At 51.0% G+C, this 8,790-nt stretch overlaps 1 long non-coding RNA gene across 2 annotated transcripts; it reads left to right on the top strand.

The window, feature by feature from the left end:
• The first annotated feature begins 811 nt into the window (after positions 1-811).
• Positions 812-7,334, top strand: LOC123845859 (uncharacterized). 2 transcript variants are annotated; one of them, XR_010412171.1, is made up of 4 exons: positions 812-3,400; positions 3,628-3,972; positions 4,080-5,187; positions 6,598-7,334. It is a non-coding gene; the product is annotated as an uncharacterized LOC123845859 (long non-coding RNA). The 2 variants fall into 2 exon arrangements; XR_010412170.1 differs by having other exon boundaries at positions 4,080-7,334.
• The last annotated feature ends 1,456 nt before the right edge of the window (positions 7,335-8,790 follow it).

Raw genomic sequence — 8,790 nt, 5'->3', positions numbered from 1 at the left:
ATTCCACTCAGCATCTGCAACCCTAGCACAGCATCTGTTAATTATTGTATTGTATGTGAATTAGTTAATGTAAATGCTGAAGAAGACACTTTGGCATAAAGGGAAGGGGCTGACTTGTGTTCCTGTTCTACCACCAACTAGCTATGTGGTCTGGAGCAAGCCACCTAATTTCTTTGGGTCTCTGTTTTCTCATCTATAAAATGGGAATAATAATTACTTACCTGAACTCTCTCAGGCCTGTTGTGAGCCTCTGGCTTAGTCTGGCTGCCCCTGAGTCTTCCGATCTGTGTCTCTGCAGGGACAGGTGTTTCCGGAGAGGACCCAGACCCTGTGATGGTAACTGGGACCCTAGGGGGGTCTGTCACTCTGCCCCTGCAGCTACAGGCTGGAAAGCCGGTGGAGAGCATCTCTTGGATATCCCGTTCCGTCTCCATGCCCATAGCCATTGTAACCTTGGCAGAAGCAGGAGGGCCTGACACCTTTTATGAGGCGGAGACCAGGTACCGGGGTCATGTGAGTGTGGTGGGCCCAGGCCACTCCCTGCAGATCAGCAACCTGAGCTGGAAGGATGCGGGGCCTTACCGAGCCCACACGAACCTGAGGAGCTCCCGCATCACCCGCACCCGGGAGTACCAGCTGCAAGTCTATGGTGAGTGTCCTGCGGGTGGGCAGCAATGGGTGTGGGGCGGTGCCCATCTTTCAGGCTTTCTCACAGCCTTTCCCACATCTCGTTTAGTAACACTTACACTTTTTCTGATTACAAGGCTAATATGTGCTCACTATAAAAAAAAACCACAACAAACCATGTAAAGCAGAGTTGCCTGGGAAAGTCTCCTGAACAACGACAAGGCCCAGGACGTGCCCCAGGCCAATGGCAGCAGAACCCCCGGGGGTGTAGTGGGCAGAGAATGGGGACTTCAGCCCCAAGAACTCAGTCGTGCCACTTGAGTGCTCTTGAGCTTCCTCGATGCTAAAATAGGAACACTCCCATCTGGTGAGAATAAACTCCTGAGAAAGAGCGTTGGGACACTCTGGACAGAGGTACAGGAATATTGCTTAAAGATACTTAAAAATTGTTTCAGGAGGGAAAACTGCAAGGGAGACATAGAGGCTGTGGCAGCTACCCCAGCAGCAAGGAGGGCGGGCTGATTCCGCCAGGAGAGATACAATAAGCCGATTGTAGATTCAGACCGCTTATTACTCATATAGAGTGTGAAAGAGTAACCCAGGTCCCTCACACCAGAAAGAATGACAAAAGGGGCCAGTTGACCACAATGCAGGTGCTGGAAAGCCTGTAGCCAGAGAAGCAGTTCTAGACTGCTGGGAGGGGGCAGGGTCTGCAGCTCTGCTCTGAGCAGGGGGAGCAGGAAGCTCCTTCCTCATGAGACACTGACTCACCAGTGCCTCCCAGGGGAGAAAGTGAGGTCAGCGGAGATGGTTTCAGGGTCTCACGGGCCACCATCCTCTGGGGTTCTGGGAGGATCACAGGGCACTTTGCCAAGACTCAGATCAGCTTTGCCTGAGGGACCTGAGGGACCTGGCCGAGGTGCTCCCCCACACTGGGAAGCAAAAAGGTACAGTTATGCATGAGGATGAACACGGGGAAGCGAACTGATGGAGGGAAAGCAGAGAAGCTTTTCAGGCTTGAGTCATGCTATAGGAAATATTCCTATTTGATGAGGCTTTTTTTTTTTTTTTTTTAGTGTGGGGAGATGGACTTGCTTCCTGGGGAGAGAGCGTCTACGCCTTACATCACGCCTGGCCTGACCATGGCCTGTTCGCAGACAGCTAGCTTGAGGGCCCACCGAGGCTTCTGGGACCTCGGTGGGACTGTTCCCTAGGGTGGTCCAGGGCTGCGGGGAGAGCCCCTCTCACTCTGCTCCAGTGGAGCGGCTACAGCGAAGTAACAGGCCAGCCTTTTGTCCTTCTCAGGGAGTTCCCCAAGTCACTGGAGCCTCAGGACAGCCCTGCAGCAGGCAGCAGAGGGGTTTTTCTTGCTGGACTGCCGAAACTAGTCTCAGGGAGAAGTAACACAGAGGTAGAAAGTGGCAGAGCTGGGAATAGAACTCAGGCACCTCGATGCCACATCCTGTGTGTCTGGTTTGTCACTGCATTTACGGGCTTGAGCTAGAGAGGATGCTGAGGGGAAAAGGGCCTGCAGAAGGTGTCATGGGGGAGGGTTTGGGTTCCAGAAGACCACACCGGGGGAGGCAGCAGAAAGTTACCCAGCCTGCCTTCCCCCCGGGGGACATTCTGGGCCGTGGGGTCCTATTTTTGCCCAGTTGAGCTGCCGCTGGGGCTGCCGTCAGGTGGGCCCCAGGGCTGAGGCCGAATAACAGAGGTCTTCTCTCACACCCTGTGGCTTTGTTGAGCCTGTCCTGACTATCCACTCCCTTAGCTTCTCTTCCTGCCACTCCCCAACCCCCTGGCTCTGGCCTGGGGAGACAGGAGGGCAAATAATGGCAACGTGGAAACCTTAAGGAAGCATCTGAGCTCCTGGTCCTGGGGGAAGTGGGGGTGGGGTGCAGGTTGAAGGGGGTACACGGGAGTGGAAGAACCCTCAAAGACCAAGGGCCAAATCTTCTGGGAGCCTTGTCCAGCATCCGGACGCTCGGACATCCGGAAGCTCGATGTGTACGGCAGAGACCCCTCCTGGAGAGAGATGTAATTACAACACAGTTCTGGGCGGGTGCGCATACACGGCCTTCACGTGGTCAGTGCTGGGGTGGGAACCCAGGCTTTGGGGTCAGATCCACTGGATTTGGGTCTTACATGGAATCATCATGTAATAGCCGAGATTCTGGGCAAGTTATTTGAAGCTCTCCGAGCCTGTTAAACAGAGTAGGTGCAAAACCTCTGCCACCTACTTCATAGGGTGGTTCTGGGAATCAAATGATGCTATGCGGCAGGGCCTCGTAAAGCCCGAAGCTCTCGAATAGCTGTGGGCAGATTCTGCCTCTGTTTCTCCTTGTGTGTACTCAGGATGATTCAGGGTCTTGGCACCAATGCCTTGTGCCTTCTGCCCTGTGAAGGGAGGGCCCAGGGCAGTTCTGCAGTCCTCGGTTGGTTCATTTTGTGCCCACAGAGCAGCTGGCCCGGCCCCGTGTCACACTGAGCTCCAGGATCGGTGAGAGTGGACACTGTATCTTCATCCTGACATGTGAGGCCGAAAGCAGAGGAGGCTCTGTGACCTACAGCTGCCTACCTCTGGGACCCCGGACTGTTGTGTCCCGTGGAGGGTCTGTCCTCAGTGTCTCCTCAAGGCTCAGGGACAGGGCTCTGACCTTCACCTGCGTGGTCAAGAACCCAGTCAGTAACAGCAGCTCCCTCCCCCTCTCAGTGCCGTCCTCGTGTCCACGTACCCGGAACCTGAGCACGCACCATGCACTGCGGCTCTGAGGTGGGCAGAGGTGGAGGGCAGGGTCCCCTTCACGCCCCGGGGAGAACACCCTTGAGAGAGTGGCGTGGGTGGCTGGGGGCAGTGCAATCAGGGGAGGGGGGAGGCCCACTGGAGCCAGTGTGGAGGCTGGAGGGGTTTGGGCAGGAGGAGCTCGATGGGGCCTGCGTGGCCCTGAGTGTGTAGGGGAGACCCTGGCGCTGAAGCTGTTGTTTTCTGTCTGTCTGTAGGGCCAGGAATCCTGGGAGGGGACACGGTGGGGGAGACAGTGACCGGTCTCCTCGGGGACTTGGCCATTCTGCCCCTGGAGGTCCCGGCTGGGCAGGAAGTGGAAAAGGTCACCTGGAGCTCTGGAGAGCTTGTTGCCATTATGCAAGTGGGGCCAGGAGGCCAACGGGTCCTGGCTGCCGGACTCAGGCACCATACAGCAGACGGTGGAGTGCGCTCCACCGCGGCTACTCTCTTCAGATCAGGCCCCTGAGGCTGCAGGACTCTGGCCTCTACAGAGCCTGGATCACCCTGCCTGCATAGTCCCCGGATCAACATCACCAAGGATTTCACCCTGCGCGTTTACGGTGAGGGAGGGGGTGGAAGGCTCATGTTTGAACTTTGACCTTTCCTCTCTCCCCTGCTTGGTCAGACCAGAGTCTTCTCAGAGCTCAAACTTTCCTTTCTTGCACAGAGAAGCTGCAGGAGCCCAATATCACTGTCAGCTCCCAGATCACGAAGGATGGGGCCTGTTACATCACCCTGATCTGCTCCCTGCGACAGGCCGGAGAGGATGTTCAGTACAGATGGGCACCCCTTGGCCAGGGGGCAGTTATGTCCCATGGGGGAACCACTCTCCGTGTCTCCTGGAGACTCGGGGTCAGCGACAGCTATCGCTGCACGGCCAGCAACCCGGTCAGCCAGAGCTCCAGCTCCATCCCCACCAGGCCCCTCTGCTCAGGTGACCCCTTCCTTGTGTGGGCCCCCGCCCTGGCAGCCTTGGTCCAGGAGCTCAGCATCCCCATCTGCCGCCCTCCTTGTTCTGGGGTGGTGGAAGAAAAAGAGGGTAGGATCGTCTGCAGCAGGGGGTGTCTCTGGGGGGCAGGAAATGAGGGCTCTGGGGCCATCCTCCCAGGGCGGCGCTGTCCAGCTTCCGACGGTCAGCCCCAGACTTGGTGCCTGGGCGCTCGGCTTACTCTTGGGACTCCCCGAGGGAAAGTGCGTCCCTCAGCCCACTCAGTCCTGCAGAGCCCACTGAGGAGGCATCCCAGACGTCCTTGGCCATGTCCTCAGCGAAGCCTGGAGCTGCCGTGAGACAGAAATCCCAGGCTGTGCCCCTCCAGCGTCACGGGCGGCCTCTCCCGGGTTCCATAGGCCTTGGCAGGACACCGCCTCAGTCCAGACTCACTGTGTCCCTTTCTTCTTCTCTGCCAACTTCTGAACATCTCTCCTCTCCCAACCAACCAAGGTAAGGTTGGTTCCTTACCAACCACTTGCTCTTCGACCCTGTGTGGTTGCTCTGCCCCCAGCAGCCGCATCCTCATTGCTAAGTCCAGGGGCTACTCCTCACTTGAGTTGTCCTCAGCCTGCTCTCCTTGGGGTCCTGGGCTGCTGGGTCCCGGGGCGTCTTCTTTTGTATCACAGTCCTTAGGGGTCCTGCCCAGGCCTTCTGTTGCCCGGGGCAGAAAGCTGGGCGTCATTCAGAGCCCTCGTTTTCCACTGCTACCTGCCCAGGTGCTCACACCTCCCGGTTATCCCACTCTCTCCCCTCCAGATCATCCTGCTGATCACGCTGCTAGGGGGTGAGTTCTGAAAGAAAGAAATGCTCGGGTTACTTTTCTGCTTAAAATCTTGTGGTGTCTGCCCGCTATCAAGCATATAAATATGTGATCCCCTCTTCATTCATTTAAGCAATTCCTGTTTACAGAGCATTTATTATTATTATTGTTATTTTAATTGAAATATACTTAACATATAATATTAGTTCCAGGTGTATAACATAGTGATTCAACATTTATATACATCACGAAATGCTCACCATGATACGTGCAGTCACCATCTGTCTCATGCATAGTTATTACAATATCATTGACTGTATTTCCTATGCTGTACTTTTCATCCCCATGGCTTATTTATTTCATTCCTTAAAAGAGCACTTTATAACCTTACAGAGAGAGCGCATGCCTGTGTGCAAGTGGGGGGTGGGAGGAGCAGAGAGAGACGGAGAGAAAATCTTAAGCAGGCTCCACGATCAGTGTGGAGCCCAGTGTGGGGCTTGATCCCCTGACCCTGAGATCATGACCTGAGCCAAAATCAAGAGTCAGATGCTTAACTGACTGAACCACCCAGGCACCCCTTACAGAGCATTTTTTTTTAAAGATTTTATTTATTTGTCAGAGAGAGAGAGAGAGAGCGCACAGGTGGGGGAAAGGGGGAGAGGAAGAAGCAGACTCCCCATTGAGCAGGGAGCCCGATGTGGGGCTTGATCCTGGGATCATGACCTGAGCTCAAGGCAGACGCTTAACTGACTGAGCCACCCAGGTGCCCCCAGAGCATTTTTAAAAGAAGATTTTATTTGTAAGTCATCTCTATGCCCAACGTGGCACTTGAACCCACAACCCTGAGATCAAGAGTTGCATGTTCCACCAACTGAGGCAGCCAGGTGCCCCCAGAGCATTTTTAAGGTGCCTTGTGTTGTTCTAGGCATTGAGGATAGAGTGAAGAAGAGGTCTGGATAAATTGCCACCCCTCAGGGAGCTCAGTCACGATTGTCACAATCTGCAGCTAAGCCTACTAAATGATTAGAGGGGGTACTGCGCATGTTGTATTAGGGCCTTCATCTGTGTCTGTCTTACCCATGGAACGAGACCAAAGCCCATTTTCGTCTTCTCGGCATCTCCACTACACAGCATGGAATAGGCATGAAAATTGGGAATCTGACAGTTATTCCAGGAACAGCCTGTGCTGGGGGTAACAGGGCACAAGGAAACATGGTAACTGGCTGCGCACACTAATGTTCTCCCTGCCCCTCCATGGGATCCAGAGGGCAGTTCACCTCTACCTCCAGATTCAGTTTCCTTAAGGGGCCTCTAGCCCACTCACTCTTCTGAATTCTCTTCTTGGAAATCCCTTTCCCTGCCTGCCTGTCTTCCCTTTCTTCTCTTCCCCGCCTTTTACCCCAGTTCCTAACCTGTGGTCATTGTTTCATTCAGCCTCCTTCCTACCCTGCTCCTTGAAGAAAGAATTTCTTATTTTTTCGATCCTGGGAGCTTTGCAGATTGAACAGATTGACTTTGACAAGTGGAGAAGCCAAGAGGAGGAATGTGAGAGGGGTCACCTTGTGGGACACAGAGATGAAGAATTCTGTACCTGGGCACCACCTGCCAACATCTCCTGGTGAGAAAGGGACATCAATCCCTATTAAGGCATAAAACCTATTTTGGCGTGAGCCAAGCTACTCATGCTGTTTGACAAAGTCCAAGTATGGGGGACGATCCTGAAAACAGGAGACTCCACAGCTGGCTCCTGCTATTCTCTTTCATTTTGTTTATGGCAATCTTTATAATTGTGGGAATATTTCTGGGGTTTCATGATAAAGTGACTACTCATCTTAGTTACGCCTATCTAAGCAATCATAATGAAACTAATTCCATGAAGAATTAGTTTCTATAGAACAAAATAACAAGACGGTCGCGCTCTGTCTATCACCTTTCTCTTTGCGTACTGTTTTTTAGCTTTAGCGAAAGCCAATAAGCGGAAATCGATAAAGGTCATGTTAATCATTACAAAGGAAAAATGAAAGAAGGCTATGTCTGTGATCCAAAAAATGATCTAAGATCATCTCAATCAATTGTAAAAAAACCATAATCGCATGTTACGAAAGTATGGAGAAACAAAAATATCCTAACATATAAATAAAGTTCCTCTGAGGCTGTCAGGAGGAGATGCTTGCAACCTGATCCTGTGTCTGTGTCTCCTCATTCGCCAATGCCGTCCTTTCCTATGAGAGACCCACCCCGGCTGGAGCTGATCTCCGGCACTATTTCATTTGCAAACAGTTCAAAATCACCAAGAAACTGCTACATACCTTCTGTTTAAAATAACCTGTTTATGTTTTATTTAATAATGTTTTAAAGTGTTCAGAAAGAAAAGAGGGCTTATTCATATAAGAAAAGTTGCACATTTGTGGGGCGCCTGGGTGGCTCAGTTGGTTAAGTGTCTACCTTCAGCTCAGGTCATGATCCCAGAGCCCTGCTCTGCGGGGAGCTTGCTTCTCCCTCTCCCTCTGCCTGCCACTCCCCCTGCTTATGCTCTCTCTCTCCGTTAAATGAATAAAATCTTAAAAAAAAAAAAAAAAGAAAAGTGGCACGTTTGAAACATAAGAAGGTTTGTGAGGTAATTAAGTGTTATGAACATACGTATTCATCTTCTGTTAACATTGAAGTACATGGGATAAGAGGGCCCAGACTGAACTTAAATTTCTTCTCCTTGGAACAGCCTTTTGACCACCTTATTTATGCAAATCTTTCCTCTTATTCATAATCATTTTACCCAAGTCAATTTTGTCAAATTATCACAATTTGTAAATATATATTTATTTGTTGGTTTTTTTTTTTTTTTTTGCTTACCTTCTGTCTCCCCCACAAGATATTTAGCTCCATGGGGACAAGAGCTCTATCTGTTTAGTTTACAACGTAAATTCAGATGGCGATAGAGTGCTTGGCTTATAGTAGATATTTCAATATTTTTTGAATGCATGAATAACTAATGGATGGGAGTTGAGAACATTTTTTCTTAAAGATCCAAGAACTATCAGATTTCATAATAATTTGGGATCTATACCGTTGTGTGTGTGTGTGTGGGGTGGGTGGTTTCTTTCTGCTTTTGATAGAGGAGGAAGGAAATGGAATTCTTATCTTGAAATTTCTGTTGTCAGGCCATCCCTCAGGCAGCCACTTTGGCATTCCGATTATGCTGAGCTCAAAACAGTCAAGGCCCAAAAGACTCAGGGAGGAAGAAGCTTTGACAAGCCCCAGCCCCAAGAATTTAGACAGAGGACCAGCTCCAGGAAGACAAGCATAGATAACTATACTATAATATGAACTAGAGGTGGCAGACAGGGAGGAACTTAGCAAATTCTGTTAAAATTCCTCTCTATGTCCCATTTTTCTGTATGGCCCAGCAAACACTTATTTTTACCATTTACTCTTTTTCATCTTCCTGGGAATTGACTTCCTTCCCTTTGAAGTCCTAGGCCCCTATCCCCTTCTCCTTATTTCAAGATGACATATATACCCCATTTTGCCAGACTGTCTTTGGAATTTCCATGAATGTGGATTTAATTTGTACAAAATTAAATCTGATTTTCTCCTGTTAATCTGTCTTATGTCAATTTGATTCTTAGT

Source organism: Mirounga angustirostris, unplaced genomic scaffold, assembly GCF_029215605.1.
Source record: "Mirounga angustirostris isolate CCGP_5_RB_7025 unplaced genomic scaffold, mMirAng1.0.hap1 SCAF_6, whole genome shotgun sequence".
In the NCBI taxonomy this organism is placed as follows: Eukaryota; Metazoa; Chordata; class Mammalia; order Carnivora; family Phocidae; genus Mirounga; species Mirounga angustirostris.
The sequence above is the reverse complement of the archived record's forward strand: the minus strand, read 5'-3'. Positions and strand labels throughout refer to the sequence as shown.